The following is a 23,664-nucleotide window of genomic DNA, read 5'->3' as shown; positions in this document are numbered from 1 at the left end:
GGGTCCAATCTATCCGTTACCAGAAAGGTATGTGGGGTTTTCAACAACAACATCCTTTCATTCTTGTACCCAAAAATTTGAATTATTTTACGAAGATACATGATTTTACTTGTTTAATTATGAATTTGAGATGGAAACTATTATCCTATATTCTTGTTCAAGAAACTATGATATTTTTGTGACGTCTTAAAGATAAATTCCTTGAGTTTTGATGTTAATATCATGTTTCAAGTTGAATTTCCATATTTTCATATGAGTTATACTTGTTTTCTATACAAAGTATGAATCTTGAAATATTTTTCTCAAGTGTTGATGTATGGGATTTAAACCCTCTTTGAGATTATGATCTTTGGTGAAGTAATGTATTATACACACCTTGATATTTGAATGATTTGACCTTTTGATCTTGAAAGAGTTATTTTTGAACTCGAATGAGAAAAGAAATCCACATGTTGATTTATTATGAAAAAGGGGTAGCATGATGGCTCCCGATATGAATTGTTGAATTACGTTGTTGTGGATCTTCTTTTGAAATGATTTGAGCTAAGTCCGGGAGTAGTCTTTAGCACCGAGTGGGAGGTATAGCTGTGATTAGTACTTCCCTATAACTACATGCCCCCGTAGGATGTGAGCCTAAGGTTGATTGATATAGTGATCACTAGTGAACAAAATATTAAGGTCCTACTCCGATGGCAAGGATAGGACAGCTCTCCCTAAAGTGGGTTGGACGTTGAACTCCATGTAGCTCACATGGATTGTTGGTTATAAGAGACTCCCAGTATCTGTGTGTATTCTTCTGATTGAGATAAACAATGTAATAGTTTAAAAGTGTGAGTTGAGAAAGTTATCGTTTTTGAAGAATTTGATGAATATTTCGATATCTTAAAGAGAATTGTTATGAAAGCTACTCGTTTTGATGACTTGAAAATGATTATGAAAGTGATTGGGATTTACTATGATGACTCATATGTTTTCACCAATGTGTTTTACTCTATGGTGATTATGATGATTTTATTTTGAGCTATGTGAGTCTCTTATTACAGCATGCATATTTTCCTATGAATATTTATGATATAGGACTTTTATGAAAACTTGCATACACCCTCATATACTCGGTCCATATTCCATGGTACTAACTCATGTATTCGTACGTGGGCTATATTTTCCCTATAATGTAGGTCCAGGTGCTCATTCCCAGGCTTGACGTGATTCTCCGAGCACATTGGTCTATATTTTCTGCAGTGGTGAGTCCTCATGGTTCGAGGAATGGTTATTTCAGATTTTACTCTTTTATTTTGAGTTATCATTTTATTCCCTGATGTTAGGGTCAATTAGGGTCTGTCCCAATGTCTTAGTGTTATACAGTTTAGTAGAGGCTTGTCAGACTAGATGTTTAGATTGATCAGTCTTGTGGAGAGGTCGTATTTTGCTACTTTCCGCATCTCTTTCGTCTTGAATTATGATATTATGGATAATATCTTGATGTTTGATTATAGTAATCCTGTCGATGAGTGTTCAATGGTATGAAAACGGCTCAAAGGATTAGCTTGGGGCTACTTATAGCCTTAAGCATCGTGTGACGCTTCGGGACCCATTTTCGGGGAGTTACAAACTTGGTATCAGAGCCTAAGGTTATTAGAGTCCTAGGGAGTCTAATACCCCGCGTTAAGTAAAGTTTTGATCATCGGTGTGTAGCGCGCCACATCTATGAGCAAGAGGCTACGAGACGTTTTAGGAAAAAGTGTTATTTCTTCCTTTCAGAAGTCCATCGTGCTTACAGTTTTTTTCTTTCAGCTATTAATTCGTGCTCTCCTCTTTCAAAATATGCCTCCTCACAGAGCTAGAAGAAATAACAATGGTCAGTTACCCCAGCCTACTGACCCACTGAATGAAAATATGTCCCATATCAAATTTTGGGTAGCCTTTCAGGCGCTGTCCCAAGTTGTCACTACAAATGTTCAGGCCAATCCGGCCCCAGCTCCACAGCAGCATGGAGGTGATCCAGCTGCTGCGAGGATCCGTGACTTTATGCGGATGAATCCGCCAAAATTTTATGGGTCCAAGCCAGATGAGGATCCACAGTTGTACTTGGGGGAGGTGCAAAAGATTACTCAGGTGATCCATGTCTCTGAGGAGCATAGTGTGGAGTTGGCAGCATATCGGTTGAAAGACCTTGCTTATGATTAGGTAGTTGCTTGGAGGAAGGGTAGAGGTGAGGGTGCCGCCCCTACATCTTGGTAAGAGTTCCAGGATTCATTCCTGGATAAGTTTTTCCCTTTAGAGATGAGAGAGGTAAAGGTAGAGGAGTTCATGAACTTGCGATAGGGCTCTATGACTATTAAAGAGTACTGTCTGAACCCAAATATGCTCCTGACTTAGTAGCTGATAATTGGGCCAGTATGAGTAAATTTGTGACAAGAGTGTTTAGCTATGTTGTTAAGGAGTGTAGGTCTGCTATGTTTAATAGTGAGATAAATCTTTTCAGGCTGATGACTCATGCCCAACAGATTGAAGTAGACAAGATCAAGGAGAGGGATAGAATGAGAGGGAATAAGAGAGTTAGGTCCGAGCAGCATGGACAGGGTCAGACTAGATCGTAGGGAGAGAATAGCCTTCAGTTTAAGAACCGTTCATCTACACCAGCACCATCGGCACCTAGTGCTCCCGTACCTAGGGGTGGGAAGAAGTAAGGTAGCAGGTCATATGCAGCCAGGTCCCAGTACAATGTTCACAATAAGCCAAATTATCCTCCGTGTCCTAAGTGTGGTAGGACCCACCCGGGTGAGTGTTGGGGTAAGAAGAAAGGTTATTTCAGGTGTGGTGACTTGGGTCACAAACTTAGGGAGTGGCATGAAGAAGGATATAGAAGCATTTATGGCTAAGTATGCGACGTGCCAACAGGTTAAGGTAGAACACCAAAGACCTGGTGGTGTGATGAAGGAGTTTGGTATTTCCACTTGGAAGTAGGAAAAGATAAACATGAATTTTGTGATTGGTTTGCCTCCTTCCCGACGCCATCATGATTCTCTTTGGGTTGTTGTGGATAGATTGACTAAGTCTGCGCACTTCTTTCCTGTGCATACTTCTTATACTGCTGAGGATTACGCTAGATTGTACATCCGGGAATTTGTCAAATTGCATGGAGTTCCTTGTCCATTATTTCAAATAGGGGTACTCAGTTCACTTCACAGTTTTGGAGAGATTTTCAGAAGGGTCTTGGTACCCAAGTGCATTTGCGTTCTACTCTCCATCCATAGACAAATGGTCAGGCTGAGAGGACCATCCAGACTTTAAGGGAAGTTGGGATGAGCATTTACCATTGATCGAGTACGCTTACAATAACAGTTTTCACTCTAGCATTGGCATGGCTCCATTTGAGGCTTTGTATGGGAGGAAATGTAGGTCACCCATAGGTTGGTTTGAAGTGGGTGAAGCTGCCGTGAGTGGTCCTGATTTGGTCTTTGAGGCTATGGAAAAAGTCAAAGTGATTAGAGAAAGATTGAAAACCGCACAGAGTCGTCAGAAGTCGTATGCTGATGTAAGGAGAAGAGACCTTCAATTTAAAGTTGGTGACTTGGTGTATTTGAAGATTTCACCCATGAAGGTAGTGAAGAGATTCGGGAAGAAGGGGAAACTTAGTCCCGATTATGTTGGCCCCTACAGAGTTCTTAGCCGTGTTGGTAAGGTAGCGTATGAGGTTGAGTTACCTTCAGAGTTATCTTCTGTTCACTCTGTCTTCTATGTCTCCATGCTTAGGAAACATGTTGGTGATTGTGTTGTTGTAGATCCTTCAGAAAACCCTGATGTGCAAGATAGTCTTTCTTTTGAGGAAGTTCCTATTGAGATTTTAGATCACCAAGTCCGAAGACTAAGGAACAAAGAAGTTCCCTTGGTCAAGATGTTGTGGCGAAACCAATCTGTTCAAGGTGCAACTTGGGAAATCGAGATAGATATGCGATCCAAGTATCCGCACCTATTTTCTGCAAGCCCCGATCAAGCCGAAGGTACCATTCTGCTCTAAATCATTCCTTTTCTATGCAGAGTTGCAGTAGTTCAGCAGTTATTTTATACTATTCAGCTGTGATTTCATGAGTCATGCACTCCTTGTGGTGTCTGAAATATAGAATGAAGTATCGGCAAGATTAGCAAGTTGCTTCAGTTGTGTACCCTTCATTTTCGCTTTACTCTTAGTATACCCAGCGTCATTCGAGGACGAATGTCCCTAAGGGGGAGATATTGTAATGCCCCACACTTTTCTAAGCTAGAAAACGAACCGTTGTTCGTACATGTGAAACCCCCAATTCTGTAAGCCATATTTGGTCACATGAATTACCAAGAGTACCCTAGTTATAAGAGAGCTTATGATGTGTTAAGTGTGGTTATATGATTCACTTAAGGTAGTACAAGCTAAGAGTTTCGAAATCCATCAAGTTTTAGTGTTTAAATTTGCAAGGATCATATTTGAATGATCATAACTTGATAAATATGTGGTATTTTTGCATATTTCTACCCACCAACTTATAGAGAATCGAATTAGCTTTTAAACGATACCAATTTCATCAAAATCCGACACCCGAGCAAGGAGTTGTGGCTTTGCGAAGTAGAGTACGTCGCTTAACCAATCGCACATGGATACTGGAATAAGTGTGCAATAAGCAATGCGGCGCATAACTAAATATGTGCGATAAGCAATGCGGCGTATACCTAAATATGTGCGATAAGCAATGCGGCACATACTTAAATGTGTGCGATAAGCAATGCGGAGCATACGTAAATGTATGCGATAAGCAATGCGGCGCACACTTGGTGTCTCAGGTAATAAAAACACTCTGTTTTGAGTTATTTTGAGGGCAATTAAATCTTTTAGCACTCCTTACAAACCCCTAAACATAACATTACGAATTTAATAGAATCTAAACACATCATAACCCTATTATCAATCTAAGTTCATCATCCAAGAGCACTAAAGGAGAAAAACAACTAGGGTTACACAATCAACATTGAGGGTCCAATCTTTCAACGAATCCATTACCATAAAGGTATGTGGGTTTTTCAACAACAACATTCTTTGGTTCTTGTGCCCAAAAATTTGTATTATTTTACGAATATACATGATTTTGCTTGTTTAATTATGAATTTGAGATGGAAACTACTTCCTATATTCTTGTTCAAGAAACTATGACATCTTTGTGACATCTTAAAGATAAATTCCTTGAGTTTTGATGTTAATATCATGTTTCAAGTTCAATTTCCAGATTTTCATATGAGTTATACTTGTTTTCTATACAAAGTATGAATCTTGAAATGTTTTGCTCAAGTGTTGATATATGGGATTTAAACCCTCTTTGAGATTATGATCTTTGGTGAAGTAATGTGTTATACACACCTTGATATTTGAATGATTTGACCTTTTGATCTTGAAAGAGTTATTTTTGAACTCGAATGAGAAAAGAAATCCACATGTTGATTTATTATGAAAAAGGGGTAGCATGATGGCTCCCAATATGAATTGTTGAATTACGTTGTTGTGGATTTTCTTTTGAAATGATCTGAGCTAAGTCCGGGAGTAGTCTTTAGCACCGAGTGGGAGGTATAGCTGTGATTAGTACTTCTCTATAACTACATGCCCCTGTAGGATGTGAGCCTAAGGTTGATTGATATAGTGATCACTAGTGAACAAAATATTAAGGTCCTACTCCGATGGCAAGGATAGGACAGCTCTCCCTAAAGTGGGTTGGACGTTGAACTCCATGTAGCTCACATGGATTGTTGGTTATAAGAGACTCCCAGTATCTGTGTGTATTCTTCTGATTGAGATGAAAAATGTAATAGTTTAAAAGTGTGAGTTGAGAAAGTTATCGTTTTTGAAGAATTTGATGAATATTTCTATATCTGAAAGAGAATTGTTATGAAAGCTACTCGTTTTGATGACTTGAAAATGATTATGAAAGTGATTGGGATTTACTATGATGACTCACATGTTTTCACCGATGTGTTTTACTCTATGGTGATTATGATGATTTTATTTTGAGCTATGTGAGTCTCTTGTTACAACATGAATATTTTCCTATGAATATTTGTGATATAGGACTTTTATGAAAACTTGCATACACCCTCATATACTCGGTCCATATTCCATGGTACTGACCCATGTATTCGTATGTGGGCTACATTTTCCCTATAATGTAGGTCCAGGTGCTCATTCCCAGGCTTGACGTGATTCTCCGAGCACATTGGTCTACATTTTCTGCAGTGGTGAGTCCTCATGGTTCGAGGAATGGTTATTTCAAATTTTACTCTTTTATTTTGAGTTATCATTTTATTCCCTGATGTTAGGGTCAGTTGGGGTCAGTCCCAATGGCTCAGTATTATACATTTTAGTAGAGGCTTGTCAGACTAGATGGTTAGATTGATCAGTCTTGTGGAGAGGTCATATTTTGTTACTTTTCGCATCTCTTTCGTCTTGAATTATGATATTATGGTTAATATCTTGATGTTTGATTATAGTAATCTTGTCAATGAGTGTTGAATGGTATGAAAACGGCTCAAAGGGTTAGCTTGGGGCTACTTGTTGCCTTAAGCACCAGGTGACGCTTTGGGACCTGTTTTTGGGGCGTTACAGGTTTGCAACTTTGTATATCAGCTTCCTTCCCCCATTTTTTCTCCTTTTGAACTAATATATAAGCTTCCTATCTTTATATACAATGTATCTTTGTTGTATATCTTTGAACCCTGATCTTGACTTTGGTCCATTTTGAATTTGGTTGAGGCTTGACTCGATGTGTTGTACTCGAGCCCAACAGGAATGCGCATGAAGGATAGGAGGGTCCAAACGGACCCAATGGTTCACATGTATTACAAGAGAAGAGAAATAATAATTAGTACTCATCCTTACAAAATAATACAAGCAAAAAGAGGCCACCAATCACTTTAACATCATACCAAGACTTTGGAATATTTCCTAATGAATATGAGGTCAAATGAAGGTTATTGGAAAATGATTAAGCAGGCATAGGAACCAGGAAGTCGATGGCCAAAACACATCTTCACTATCATATTCGTAGTAATGCATTTTAAGTGTATCGGTAATCTATCTATAAGGATGAACACTTGCTTATAGATTTTAGACAAAACAAACATGTAAAAGGATGACTATCTTAAAATCTGAGCATTACTACCTTTTATTGTAAAAGACTTATTTTTTATTTAAAGTGCATTGCCTAGAGAGCACAGAAAATCTCTAAAGAGAGATAGGCCTAATTTCTCGAAAACTTAAAGGAGATTATTGCGAGTATGCTTTAACCAAGTTAACAAATAGATGAAGGGATCGTTCTAGTTTAAACTACACTTATTCTAGTTGAGACTTCGACAGATTCAAGAATATTGACAACAAAACACAAAAGTATTAGTTCATACACAAAACTAATCACCGTCAATGTAGCACGCTCTAAATGCCAATTATCGCAAAACTGGTGAATACAAATGGGTAATCTAATTTTATACGTATATCCTCATCATGTCATCTTCAACTAGACAAACAGAAAAGCAAGCAAAACAGGGGCAATGACGAATAGGCAGCAAATTCAAAGTTGTTTCATTGGTGCCAAATAAGAATCTGAAATGACGACCTTGTTGAAATAAACTTTAATCCCAAATATTACTTTCTAACACCATTGTTGCATACTCATATTTGTTATAAACTAAACCAAAATCATGGCCTAAATCTGTCTCACTCATTATTATTTTTTTTTAAAGCCATGAACAAATATTTTGAGGAAACAAGGATGTCTCAAGCAAATTCGTGTATAATCGTCAAAACGACTTGAAATAATCTATCTGGACAACAAAAAGGATTATAGTTTACCAGATTCAATCATAGAACTATTTAAAATTACATCATTATAAACATGCTCCTTATTCGAATAACAAAAATTATGCAAGACTAGTCTCAATACAGTCACAGAACAAAAGAGATGAAACAGAAGCAATCAAAGAAAAAAAAATAAAGTGAACAAACTGATTATCTCTTTTGGGGCAGCAAATCGAAACTTCAAGTTCGTCGGAATTCTCTCCACCACTGAAATGAACTTGGATTCTTAGCCTAGAAATTTGAGCTCAAACGAGTCTTATTGAATTCTTGGCACCAAAATCCTTATTCGGATAGCAAAATCCCATACTTTTTAGGGGTTCCCGCTATCCGATCTCTCCAAATCTCTTCTTAATGAAAATAGTAGAGATATTTAGAGGAGTGTATTCCGATCAACTTCTTGAGGCCCGTCGATGTGAGATGGAGTAACTTAAAGGGTAATATTGATATTATGAGAGAAATTTTCTTGAAGGATAAGGGTGTGATCTGGACTTCGCACCATTCCATATGAATTTGAATTTCAAAATTAAAAAAAGGTTGATCTCTTGCATCGCGTGTCGAGTCACCGTCGGGTCATTGGAATTAGCCGTTGTTGATTTTGTTTATCACGATATTGAGTGTTGCTGTCAATTTTTTGTATACACGTAATTTTGTCTCTCCTCAAAATCATTTTTTACCAATTTGTACCCCATCTTACCACGTACCTTCACCCATTTAATAATTTCCCCATAAAAAAGATAAAAATAACTAACCTAACAAAAATATCCCCATTTTAATACCTCATCCTAACAAAAATAACAACCACTACTCCATCTCATACCCCCTAACCTTACCTCCCTCACATTTTCCACATAATAATAACAGACTAACAGAAAAAATTCACACAACACACTCATTCACACACAATACACAATTCTCACAGAAGAGGAAATATATGCACACCATTACTCACAATAAAAAGATCTCATAAATACACACACAGTCATCGGCGCATACACAGCCATCGAAAGACGCACACACAAAATGTAAAATACACACACACACATCGGGAACACACAAAAAGAAAGAGAAAGAGGTGAGAAAACCAGAGAGAGAAAGGAGCAGGAAAGATTTTTTTGGTGAATCCTCATCGAAGAACGTTACAGCCAGTAGATTTTCTCTATTTTTGGTCCCTGTTGGAGCTCGTCGGGGCTCCGATGAGATGAAAACTGCAACTCCAGCTTGAAAAAACCCCAAGCAATCGAAACCAACCCATTTCTGCTTGATTTCGATGAAATCCATTGGAAACAAGTGAAACAAGGTCGGTTTGCACAAAATCAGGTTCGGGTTTGTCTATTTTTCACAATTTCTATTTTGGGTCATCGAAAAATGAAAAAAGGGATGCATACCGGAGCTGGGTTCTGTATTGAGGTTCGATTCGAGGTTTAAAGGTGTGCTTCCATTCTTTTATCGTGCAATTTGGCATATTAAAAGCACATTTGAGGTCTAATTATCTCATATCTCTTTATTTTAATTTCAGTGTGATTGTGGATGTGATTTGATTTCATTATTCTATTTGTTTGGCTGATTTCTTTGATATTTGATGTTGTTTGCTTTTGAATAATTGATCTCAATGGTATGAATGTAATGACAATATGAGTTTGGGATTATATTAAAATGTAATCGGGTGGGAATCAAAATGGATAAAGTTGAACGTTGGTTAGTTTGATCTATTGATTGTTGTTTGATTTGAAACGGATGTTAATTTTGACAAATTTAATAGTATCATATCTTAGGCTGAGAATTAATAGGAAAATTTTAGGTTGGGTAGGAAAAAGTAGGAATTGTAGATTGTTGAATATTTGAAATTTTCTGTTGAATGGTTTGTTTTATCAGATTTGACTCAATTGTACTCATTTGTCCGAGGAATGCACCTAGAAAAATTGTATTTGTTATCAGGGAATGCCCCACAATATTTTGTACTCGGAAGACCGATCGTGATCAAGGTCCGAGGAATCGGGTAAAGCATAGTGTAGGATAGATAGAATAGTTTACGTTTTAATTTCAGTATTTTTATTTTTGTTTGTAATAAATTGAACTGGACATTAACGTTTAAATTTTCATTTTTTAGTTTGTGTGTTTTATGGGGTTTATTCACTTCATAGTGTCTATTAGTCGATATACTCTACGAAGCGACAGCGGTCGAACCACGGGATCGAGAAGTGCCTAATACCTTTCCCTCGATCAATAGAATTCCTTAACCGGAATCTCTATTTGTGGATCAGTTATTAGAGTTAAACCATTTTTGAAAAAGAATTTCCAAAGGTGACTTGGCACACCTGATTTATGCCAAATGGCGACTCTGAGTTTGAATATAAACAATTTTTTTCGAAACAAATTATTTTCTTTTGTCACTTAATGATAAAAACCCTTTACGAACTTAAAATATTCTTTTTCATAAAAAAAGAGGTGTGACAGCTCTGGCGACTGCTTTCTGGGTGCGTATTATGGCTATACGTTGGAGTTGATAAAGTTGCACGCAGTATTGTTGTTGTTGTATGCTGATTAAGGGGAGAGGAGAAGAGGAATTGGGCCGGGTCAGTGGGAATTTTTGGGCTGCTGAGACCCGGGTCTTTGGGCTAGGTGAAGTTGTTGTTGTTGTTTTGTAGAAAAAGGGGGAAAATGATCTTGGGCTGGTGAGGTGTTTGGTTGGTGGGCTAATTTTAAGAAGATTTTGGGTTGCTGTTTTTGTAATTTAAAGAAAAATTGGTTTTAGTCTAATTTTGGGATTTAGGTTATTTATTAAAAAGCTAGTGATTGAAAATTTAGATAATAATATTTAAATTTTATCCTAATAAAAATTTAATTGACTAATTGGATTGCAATTATGGTAAATTAATTTCAATTAAGGTCCAATTTAATAAATAGACAAAATTTAAACATAATTTGAAATAAATTAACAACTAATTCGATCTCGAGCTTCTTGATTCAATAAAATCAAACAAATATTTTTATCAAATAAATTATTTTGAGATCAAATCAAGGTTTTAATCATTTGTATCAATTTTCAAGATAACCCTTGATTAAAATTCAAATTTTGTAAAATAATTATTTAAGTAACAAAATTATACGATTTCATATATACGAATATGAAAATGTATAATCGTTACTTAAAATGACAAAATTACCTAGTTAAATATTTTGAAAAAATTTTATTTGGATAAAATAAATGTTGTAATTTTATTTAAAATTGAAGAAACTCGAAATTAGACTTAGTTGTGGATGACAAAAATTCGGTGTCAACAATTGCCCCTTCCCTTTGGGTAAGGTAGATGCAAGTAACCCTGGACAAAGGGAGTTTGACATTCCTAATTTTTGTTCGACCACAAATTTGTTTTTGAAAGAGGTTGGTTTTCGCACGAGCTTTGTGGAGTTATGGCCGGACCTCGGTATCGAGTTTCCTACATATCTCAGGTTACACGAGAACTCAGGCTACTTGTAGTTCATAACACTTGATTTTAAGTACGATTTTTAAAGAATTCACAAGCTATCCTAATTTTTGAATTTTAGTGAAACCGAAAAACTAGGGAATAAGCAGATTAGGGGAAAAGTTGGAATGCAGTCGAATTTTCAACATATAGCCCAGCCTGCATATCTCCAAGACTAAGGGAATCAAACTGCTTGTAGTTTTACTCGAACTATATAAAAGATAGTCCTTTATTTTGGTCGATTTTTGGCTTAGGATGAGTGGCAAGTTAATTGAGTTAAGTAAAAGAGGCTTGTAACCTCTTAACCATGAATGTGGGGCTCTTTACATCCATAGGTAAGATTTTACCCAAACATAATTTCCAAAACTCTAAGTGTGTTATCTCTCGAATTTGAATAAAAAGAAGGTTACCCTCGGTATAAGTTTAGAAATATCCTGAAAGTGAAGCTGAAACCGAAACATCCTAAAGTGCCTACATGTCTTCTAACAGGGGAGTAGTTTAATGGTGATGGCGATCATCCTTTAGCTCATGTCTAAAGAGTTTGATGTTCCTTGCTAGACTATGTCCCGATTTTCTGCTAAGAAAAGTTTCATGTTGTGTTGCATCCTTTTTGGAGTCATTCGCACCTGTGGTTTTTATTTGAGATTTTCATCCTCTCGGGTGCTCTCGACAATATCTCAAACAAAGATTGTTAGTAATAAACATAATTCACAAAAGGATATATAGTCTTTTACCATATCTCTATGTGGATTATTTATCTGAAAAGTGAAGGCGTCCTCCTATGTACACATTTAGAGGGCAATAATTTGCAATAATAGAAACAATAACCCTCTTGGTAGTCGAATGAAATAGCTCTTTTCTCAATTGAATATGTCTTCAAAGTGGGGTGGCCCTCTTGGACACCAACGACACTTTGTGTAGAATGGTCCCTGCAACCGCTTAATATTATACTGATGCAACAACCCTTTTGGTCACCTATAATGCTTGTTGTATGTGGAATGATAACCTCTTCGGTTATTGACAATGATCCTTTACATATGACCGCGGGTAGGTCATGCACATCTTTCGTATCAATACGACTTATAGATTTCTCTTAAATTGTCAATTTCTGGGTAATTTTGCATATCATTTGATGTTGGATATGAGGAGACTTACAGATATCCTTTGAGTTGCTAGCTTTTTGGGTAATCCTGCACATTATCCGACCTTGGATAAGAGATGACTTACAGATATCCCTCGAATCGCTTGCTCTCAGGTATTCCTACACATCATCTGACCTTAGATGTAATATGACATAGAGATATTTCTCGAATTGCTACTCTTCAGGTAATCCTGTGCATAATCGATCTTAGATATGACGCGACTTATAGAAAATCCTTTGAAATATTAATTTGGTAATCTCGTATATTCTCTGGTAAGAATTTGTTGCGACTTATGGATAACCTTCAAACTATCGATCTCTGGGTAACCTTGCACACTATCTGATTAGGATGTTGTTACGGCTTACGAATGACCTATGAACTATCAACTCATATGTAATCTCGCACGCTATCCTATTTCAAGTAATGTGACTTATAGATGACCCTCGAATAGTTAATTTTAAGGAAATATCATATGTCGTCTGCTTTCAAATAGCGACTTAAAGACGTCCCTTTGAGTCATGTGTTTTTTAACTTGATATGTTGATGCATGCTAATCCATAAAATATTGAAATATCCTCGAAGATGGGTTACATCATCTTTTGCGTGGTCTACAAATATAAAATGCTGAGATATCCTTGACGCTAGATCATGTTATCTTCACATGGTCAATGAATTTGGTGATCCAAAGCATCCTCTAAATCCAGACCTTATCGACTTGCATGACGAGAAATTATGGAGACTTGGTTGAATTGCTTGATGACCTTCTTGGCAATGAAGTGAAATGATATGGCCCTCTCGGTAATGAAATAAAAAGAAATATCCCTCTCAGCAATGGAATGAAATAGCACTCTCAATAATGGAATAAAATGAAATAGCCCTTTCGACAATGAAATAAAGTAACCCTATCGGGGATGAGATGATATGATATAGCTCTTTCAGTGATTTGAAAATTATTTCATTTGAGTCTATTTGTCTGCGTTTTTGCTTTCTACATGTACCTGTACTCAAGATAGACAGTTAGTAGACACAATGTCGCTTTCAATGGCAACCACAGTCACAATTTATGATAGTTTAATGACAAATACTCAGCATTGTAATCTGAATGACTTAGTCTGTTATTAATCTTCTCTTTTTTGAAGAAATATTTAAATAGCAGATCCACTGGATGCAAGTAAATAAATAAAGTCCTTTTATGGGGATTACTCAAATACCATTTTCTTTGCTTCAAGGCAAATTTTTATGATGACTTTCTGCTCTTCCTCCTATTGAGTGATCCTTTTAATTGTTGTATTTATCGTGCCGACTCCTTTGAATGCACCTGTGCACAAGATAAATATTTAGAAGACACAAAGCCTCTTTTGTTAGCGACTATTTTTTAGGAAAATTCTAAATAAAGTATTCATAAAGACTATCAGACGCCTCAAGAAATGAGATAAATAATTCAAAAGGTCCTCAATAAAGGGGTATTAAACCCGTCTTTGGGGCTACCTGAAAATACAGTTCTTGACCATTATATGCTTTGGTGTGGTTCCTACTCCGCTTGGGGATATTTGAAAAAGATTTTTATTTTTGTGTATTTATCCCTGCATCCACAGAAAAATGGTTAGTTTTGAGCGAAACTACTCTGTGTTGAGATCCTTCAATCATTGGATCACTCTTTGCCATCTTTTGGGTTCTCCATCATATTTGGACTTCCGCCCTGACTCCCCATTCCGATAGATGCTTAGGCAATCACCAAGTAAAAAGATGTGTATAGATTTTCAAAAATATTCTTGATTTTGAAAACCTAATTTCAAAAACTTGTGCAGAAGTATTTAGAAAATTTCTATCAATCATGTCATATGCTAGATCAACGAATGTCTTCCTTTTGAGGCTCGTCTATATCCGACATCTGATGGAGAATTTCCAAAAACTCATCACCGTTGCTGGAGAGTCTGACCAAAAGTTCTGTCATAGCTGGAGATCTAGTCTATCTAGACTTTATCACAGCTAGTGATTTCTAAGGTTTGACTTTGACCTTCTGGGGCTAGGGAATTTTAAATATACTCCAGTATATTAGTGGAAATTTTGAGGACCTCCTCAAAATTTCTGCCCCATATTAATACCGTTTGAGATAATCTCAGCATGAGAAGATTTGAAGTTTTTACTAATCTTAATTCTCTTTGCTGGATGATGATCTTCTTCTTTTGTATTTTTGAGATTTCTTCTCAAAACTTCTGCCCAATTTCCATTTTTTAGGGTGATATGACTGAGCTATTGTGGCGCCTACGTATCCCGTTGAGGCAGGAATCAGGTCAAATTTATTTCAAGCTATGTTAGGGATGTATAGAAAAATCTAATGGATTGACCGAAGCCGACATAGGCTACTTATGTATCCCTTTTTGGGAATTCAGGTCATCACGTAGTTCATAAATTAAAAAAAAAGGTAAATTCTCTTAAGGGGTTGACCGAATCTAACATAGGCCGCCTATGTATCCCTTTCTTGGAAATTCATGTCAGACATAGTTTGTACTAAGACCCATCTTTAGGGTTAACTAGCCTTGGATACTCTTATCCATCCCACTAGGATAGAATTAAGGCATATATGCATTACACTTTATGAATGACCTGCTTTCATTGCGTTTGTCTTGATTAAAGGATGGATCAACTGTCCACTTTTCTTTGAGAGAATTGATAAGGTTCCTTCTTGCTTGGTTTTTCTAGATAGACATTGACCCTGGTTCTCTTAACTTGATCATTGCCTCCCTGGTTAACCACCACAGGTTCTTTAAGGTTAGGACTTTCTGGATTCTCAAACTCTTTGGTTCTTCTGTTGAATGTTCTAAGATCATTGTCTCATATTCATCATTATCTTTCTTGATTTTCTCATTTTTCTCTTGACATTACATGACATTGACTGGTTTTAGATGTTTATTACTTTTATCAAATATCAAACAAGTTTGATAATATCAAGTAGATAAAAAAATAAACAGTAAAGATTTTTTCAATAGGAGAGGCTTATGTCAAGTTTTGAGAAAATATTTACAAACTCTAGATATGACCAGTAGGAGTATGGGTCTACGCCATTTTTAAAAGTATAAAAAGCAAAAGAGAAGCAAATAAACTTAAAAGGTAGGTATCGAGCCTTATCCATAGTACCGCCGACTTTGTAGAAAATTAAATTTCATTTTTCCATCTACCATTTTTACCAGGAAGTAATAAGTGGAGTGAAAGTCCAGTTCCATAACTTTTTTCTATAGTTCATCTTCCTTGATTCTGGATATCTTGAAAAATTCTTCGATGATAGCATCACACTTTTTCCTATTCCATCCTCGAGACCATTGCTTATAGGTTTTGAAAAATGACTAGTAGAGTCTAATTTTACTACTAGTTATTTTTACTTTCTTGTAACAAAGCTATAATCAAGAGAGGAATCTTTACTCACTTTGATCTAGTGGAGTAGGGATATTTTATCATTTTATGCCAACACAGAGTAGTTTCTATTACCGGTAAAGTAAAAACAACTCAAAGGCTAACGTGTTATACTCTATTAGTAATAACTAATGCAAGATGATAAGGTAGAAAGTAAATACATAAAGTTGTTTCTCCTATCATGCGAATTGATCCATAGGGTAATGATGACTCAAAAAATTCAATGAACAGGATTTTGCTCATTGATATAGATAAGTAGAATTTATCAGGAAGGTCCAACTCTTCTTTTCCCAGACTTATATCTTCTTTCACAAAGGCGGGACAACAGAGCTTTTAAAGATAGGGGGTGGCTGAAAGGCTGCCTATGTATCTCACAGGGGAGGAATCAGGCCCTACGCAGTTAGAAAATTAAAAAAAAGAGAATTTTTTTCATTTTCATTCACTAGACTTCATTACATTAGGGGGAAGTAAATACAAGGAAACAAATCTCGCTACATTTAAAGCTTGATTCTAAATAGTGGAAAATGCTTTAATTTTTTTTAGATTTCTTTTGCTTCATGGATGGTCCAGCACGAACTCCAATTGAATCTTTCCAATTCTGATAAAGTTCTCCAAATCAAAGTGAAAAGTTTGACACTTCTCAATTGTATGTCCTTTGGTTTCATTATGATAGTGACATTGTCCTTTGATTCCATTATGATAGTGACAAATGTCATCACCCTTTCTCCATATTGTAGATCCTTTATTATTTTTCTCTCGACTATATGGAGGATCTTTGCTTGGACCAACTTGGATTAAACATCCTCATAGTTGTCCATAAAAGTCTTGAAGTACAAATGATGAATTGCGGGATCACTAGTAATGGACACTCCTGATTCTACCCTATCACACTCCAACATGGTGTGAGATTCATACAAGTGAAAAATTTTACCATTGTCGATCAGATCACATATTTTGGATTTCAACATACAACATCCATCTGTGGTGTGACCTTTTTTAAAAAAATGGTAAGCACATCTCTTATGCTCATCTATAGAGTCACATGGTGGACCTTGAGTCTTAATTGTCCACAAAGCTCCCATAGCTTGCAGTGTTCGATAAATCTTTGAGACTTTCACAATTTCTGTTTCTCTCATATAGTTCCTTGCACTTTCTTTGAGTGTGATTTGTTCGTCTCCTTGCCTGAACCTTGAAGGCAAGAATGTCTCGTCTTCATCTTTTCACCATTCTTTCATTTCATTCATGAATTCTTAGAGGGTCATTGATATTCCTTTATGCATGAGGTTGTCATCTTTTGATATTTTTCCCTTCATTTCTCCTATTATCTCTCCAATTATCCCAATAGCTATTTCAAATTTCATAGCCAGTTGTTTGATCTCTCAAAGAAAGGTTTCTTTCTGGCCTTTCTTTTTTTTTTCCAACATCTGATCGAACATAGAGATCTTTGCTTTGATTAGGGTTGTTTGTTCCTCCAATTCCCTATTCCTTTCCATGACAACATCCTCTTTTTATTCAATCAAATAGGTTGACTTTGGTAGTCTTTCTTTTGACCACAACAATCTTCTTAGCCGCTTGATCACTTTCCATCTTTAGCGTATCATCTATTGGGTTTAACTCCACCAATTGTCTCTTAACTTGAGCAATTCTCTTATTGATCTTCTTGGTCCTTCCTATAGTGGCTTTTTCTAAGGCCATAGTCAACCTTTCTGAAGTGGTAGGAATAACTTTAGGAATTTTTAAGAATGATTGCGGACTTTCTGAGAGACTTAGGAGACTTAAAGTATGTTTGGTTGGACTTTTGGTATAGTTGGTGTATATTTCTGCCTAGAGGTGCTCTAACGAAAAATTAGATTGGATCAATTCGCCTTTGATTCGAATCAACACTAAACATATAAGCACATAAGAACAGTTACATCACGCAAACATATTGTAATTAATGTGCATCCTAATTGGGTACCCTTCTGAGCCAAGGGTTAGCCTATCAAGTTTGAAGGAAGTATATGTCTTTTAAAACTAATCCATTATCCAAAAAAAAAAAATCAAAAATATTCAAGAGAGCATAGATGCCTACAAAGTAGCAAGTGAGATACAATAGTTGAACAAAGAGAAATAAATAGTCCCACGCAGGAGATAAAAATAGAAACATTCATAAATGCCTATAAAGTAACAAATGAGGTATAATTTTTTTAGGAAGGGAAAATAACATGAGAGAAAAATAGTCCCGGCAAGGGATAAAATAGAAAACTCTAGCATCCAAACAATCCTTCGTTGGTTTTCTCCTTCTTAGCTTTGTCCACCTCACGTCATATGCAGTATCTATTTGTAATTTGTATACTTCTACCAATCTTTTAAAGTAATCATCTGGCTTGAGCGTTACCTTGAATCGTCTTACGGGAATTGGTTTATCCATACCTATACAAAAGAAAATGAGGTGATCCCTCCCCCACCCCAAAATATAATGAATTTATATTAATTGGCATAGAATTCCTTAAACACATAAGTATGATTCGTCTGTGATTGACTCGTGGTCAATAGACGCAGGATCGATTTTCTACTGGGTCCAATAACCCCTCAAGTATTGAGTCGTCCCAGGCTCATGCCTAAAAAAAAGAAATTTAATTTTCGCTCTATCTTAGGTGTCTAGAGTGGGTTTGGACCAGGTTCCCAGGTGGACAACTTGGGTTTGGAAATACAAACAGTCATCAAACGCCTAACGTGCCAATAAACCATCGTATTTTCAACATTTTATTTGAAATTGAACAATAGGGGTCGGGACATCCACAAAATCCCAAATAATTTATCAGTGCCGGCTCAAGGAGGAAGCAACTAAAGCCATGGCTTTAGATCCCCCCAAATTAAAGGCCTCATATTTTTATTAATATTTAATATTATATTATATATATTATGCAATTAGTATCATTACTTCTTAAAAACAACAAGATTTATGCTTCTTTTTTGGGAATTTTATAGAGTTTATTTAGAAACAAGTAGATATTATTCAAATAAATATTTCTTCCATCTCAATTTATGTGTTCTTTTAGCCCCGACAGTTAATTTGACTAATTTTTGAAGCTAAATAAGATTAGATTAATGCAATATTTTAAAACATAGATGTTCAAAAACTAACATCTAGTTCAAAAACTATATAATAAGCACTAACATGTAGTCACATGAATAGTCAATATACGTACAAGATGGCATATACACCATCACTATAAAACAAAAAGAAAAGAAATCAAATAAACATATTTATAATTTTATCAACAAAATTTATGGGCCTTCATAAAGTTGGCTTTAGGCCACAATTCGCGTCAAGCCGACAACATTTAATTTCTGTTTTATCTCTTTTAGGATCGAAGGGTTTTGAAAACATTATTTTCGACTTTTTAAACTATTTTGAAACCTTAAAAAAAAGTTCAAAATAATTTAAGAAATTACAAAGTTGCCACTTCATATTTTAAGAAAATATCAAGAAAAACTAAAGATATTTTAAAGACTTAAAAATAGAAACAAATCTTTAAAATTAGAAAAAAAGGGTAAAAATTCAAATAACTCCTAGAGAAGGTTTTAAGGCACTCAAGAGCATCCATTAAAAAATGATTGACTAAAATACAATTTTGAATAATTTGACTAGCTTTAAAAAATATGGTTAATTTTGTAAAATCTTGAATTCGTTTGCAAGCATTGCATTCATTTTATTCAAGTGCAAATTAGTTTAGTTAGATAGAGGAAAAATTCTCTCGAAAGGAAAGATGTACTTGAGCTCAATTCTTTCATCAATTTGATAAAATAAATTAGAAAGAAAATAAAAAAATTGTGAAATTTTGGCCAAGTATAAAAAGGTTTCAATTTTTTATAAGGAAAATCTATTTTTTATGTTGAAGGGAACATTGAACTTCTGGGTATAAAAGACTATCTATTAGTAAGGCTCGAACAGAAAGATTGGAATTCTCTTTAACTTAAAACAAACTAAGCTAACACATTGATAAATAAAATGTCATTTCAATTTCTAAAAGGCTTGATCTTAAGGAAAACATAAAGAGCCTAATTTTATTAATTCAAGAATTTAGACTACGTGACGAATTACAAAGAAAGAAAAATATAAAGATAAAATAGAAATGACAATTCAAAAGGGAATTAATTTGATTCAGCCAAATTTAAGAGTTCATCACAACCAAGAAATCAAATATAATCTTCACTATATAATAAACTAAAGAAGAGAAGTTAAGATTTGGACCTCTGATTTGGCCCATTAGCATTTGCCCAGATTTTTGGGCCTACTTTTTGTGAATTTTTTAGCCCCTTTTCAGTTGTATACCAGCTTCTCATTTTCATGTTTTTATTGTAGACACACTGTATTTCGGTTTGCAACTTTGTATATCAGTTTCCTTCCCTCAGTTTTGCTCCTTTTGAACTTATATAGCAGCTTCCTAACTTTGCATACAATGTAACTTTGTTATATATCTTTGTACTGCCTTGATCTTGACTTTGGTCCATTTTGAATCTGGTGGAGGCTTGACTCGATGTGTTGGACTCGAGCCCAATGGGAATGTGAACGAAGGATGGGAGGGCCCAAATGGACCCAATAGTTCACATGTATTACCAGAAAGGAGAAATAATAGTTAGTACTCATTCTTACAAAATAATGCAAGCAAGAAAGAGGCCAACAATCACTTTAAATCACATCAAGATTTTGCAATATTTCCTAATGAAAATGAGGTCAAACGAAGGTTTTTGGAAAATGATTAACAAGGCATAGGAACCAGGAAGTCGATGGCCAAAACACACCTTCATTATCATATTTGTAGTAATGCATTTTAACTAAATCAATCTAGAAAGATGAACTCATGCTTACATAGCTTAGACAAAACAAACGTGTACAAGGATGACTATCTTAAATCTGAGCATTACTACCTTACCAACTCATACCAAAATCAGATTATGAATCATTTATTGAAAAAGACATTTTATATTTAAAGTGCATTGACTAAAGAGCAAAGAAAATCTGTCAAGACAAATAGGTCGAATGTCTTGGAAACATAAAGGAGATTATTACGAGGATGCTTTAACCAAGTAAACAAACAGATGAAGGAATCATTCTAGTTTAAACTACACTTATGCTAGTTGAAACTTCACCAGATTTATGAATTTTGACAACAAAACACAGATGTATTAGTTTAGACACAAAACTAATCACAATCAATGTTGCGCGCTTGAAATGCCACTTATTTCAAAGCTGATGAATGACAATAGGTGATCAAATTTTATACACACAACCTCATCATGTCTGTTAGGATCGAGAATCCCGGATAGTGCGAAATTAAACAAAGTAATCGTTTGAAGACGATAACAAAACGATAATAACGATAAGTTGAGAAAATAAAGGAGGCACAAATTTAACATGGTTCGGTCAACTTGACCTACGTCCACAACCAAAAGAGAAGCAACTTCACTAAACACCAATGAAACAAAAAGAGTACAAAGATACAAAAGAGAGTACAAAATTAGAGTAATTAAATACTCTAATAGCCCAAATACCCAAAAGAATAACCTCACAAAGATCACTCCAAAGAAGAGGTTCACTCAAAGTATTTCTCAATAAAACTCTCTTACAAATACTCTCTACAAAGAAGAAAACAAACACAACTAAATCATCTTCAAATGTTGGTGTTCTTCTCTAAATGGTATATTTCAAAGAGGGTGGAAATGCCTCTATTTATAGGCACAAAACAAACCTACGTTGATATCATCAATGACATCAACACACTACTTTGCCAACCAAATTTGACAAAGCTAACAAATGATCTTGCAAGTGCTTGGTAGCAACTTTGTTTGACCAAGTGTGAATCTAAGAAACAAACAAAAGGCCACATTACAATGTCATCTTCAAGTAGACAAACATTAAAGCAAGCGAAACAGGGGCAATGACGGATAGGCAACAAGTTCAAATTTGTTTCATTGGTGCCAAATAAGAATCGGAATGACGACCTTGATGAAATAAACTTCAATCCCAAATAATACTTTTTAAAACCATTGTTGCATACTCACTCATATTTGTTATAAACTAAACCAAAATCACGGCCTAAATTTGTCTCACTCATTTTTTTTTCAAGCCACGAACAAATATTTTGAGCAAACAAGGATGTCTCGGGCAAATTCAAGTATAATCGTCAAAACAACTTGAACTAATCTATCAGGACAATGGAAAGGATTACAGTTTACCAGAGTCAATCATAGAACTATTTAAAATTACGTCGTTATAAACATGCTCCTTATCCACATAACAAAAATCAGGCAAGACCAGTCTTAATAATCGCAGAACAAAGGAAATGAAACAGAAGCAATCAAAGAACAAAAATGAAGTGAATGAGCTGATTACCTCTTTTGGGACAGTAAATCAGAACTTTAAGTTCGTCGAAATTCTTGCCACCACCTAAATGAACTTGGATTCTTAGCCTAGATATTCGAGCTCAAATGAGTCTTATCAAATTTCTTGGTACCAAAATCCTTATTCGGATAGCAAAATCCCACACTTTTTGGGGATTTTCGCTATCCAACCTCTCCAACCTTTTTTAAATGAAAACAGTAGTGGTACTTATCGGAGTGTTTTGGGATCAACTTTTTGAGGCCGGTCGATGTGGAATGGAGTAACTTCAAGGGTAATATCGGTATTTTCAGAAAAATTTTCTTAAAGGATAAAGGTGTGAGCTGGACTTCGTACTATTTCTTACGAATTTGAATTTCAAAATTACAAAAAGGTTGAGTTGTTGCATCGCGGGTCGAGTCATTGGAATTAGCCATTGTTATTGGGTGTTGTTGTCGATGTTTTGCCATTGTGTCTGTTGTACGTTGGAGTTGATGCAGTTGTATGCAATATTATTGTTGTTATACGTTGATTAAGAGAAAGGGAGAAGGGGAATTGGGCCAGGTCGGTGGGTACTTTTGGGCTACTAAGATCCGGGTCTTTGTGTTGGGTGAAGTTGTTGTTATTGTTTTGTAGAGAAAAGGAGAAAAATGAGCTTGGGCTGGTGAGGTGTTTGGCTTGTGGGCTGATTTTTGGCTGCTGTGTTTGTAATTGAAAGGAAAATTGGTTTTAGGCTATTTATTATATAGCTAGTGACTAAAAATTTAAATAGTTATATTTAAATTTTAGCCTAATCAAAATTCAATTAACCAATTGTATTGTAATTATAGTCGAATTGATTTTAATTAAGGTCCAATTTAAAAATTGACTAAATTTAAACATAATTTGAAATATATTAACAACTAATTCGATCCCAAACTTCTTGATTCAATAAAATCAAACAAATATTTTTCTAAAATGAATAATTTTGACATCACATCAAGGTTTTAACCATTTGTATCAATTTTCAAGATAAACCTTGATTAAAATTTAATTTTCGTAAAATAATTATTTAAGTAACAAAATTATACGATTTCATATATACGAATATAAAAATACATAATCATTACTTAAAATGACAAAATTACCCAGATAAATATTTTGGAAAGTTTTTATTTGAATAAAATAAATATTATAATTTTATTTAAAATCGAAGAAACTCAAAATTAAACTTGGTGGAGGGCAAAAATTAGGTGTCAACGCCCACGATTGTACCTTGGTTTGTAGGTTGGAATTCTTAACTCGGATAAACTTAGGAGCCAAAACCCTGCCTAAGATCGTGGTTTCTCGTCAAGATTGTGGTACCCTTTCGTGGTTGGGAGGTATATTTATCAACTTTCAAATTTTTTAGGCTATTTCATGCAAATGAATGGA

Source organism: Capsicum annuum, unplaced genomic scaffold, assembly GCF_002878395.1.
Source record: "Capsicum annuum cultivar UCD-10X-F1 unplaced genomic scaffold, UCD10Xv1.1 ctg995, whole genome shotgun sequence".
Taxonomy (NCBI): Eukaryota; Viridiplantae; Streptophyta; class Magnoliopsida; order Solanales; family Solanaceae; genus Capsicum; species Capsicum annuum.
The sequence above is the reverse complement of the archived record's forward strand: the minus strand, read 5'-3'. Positions refer to the sequence as shown.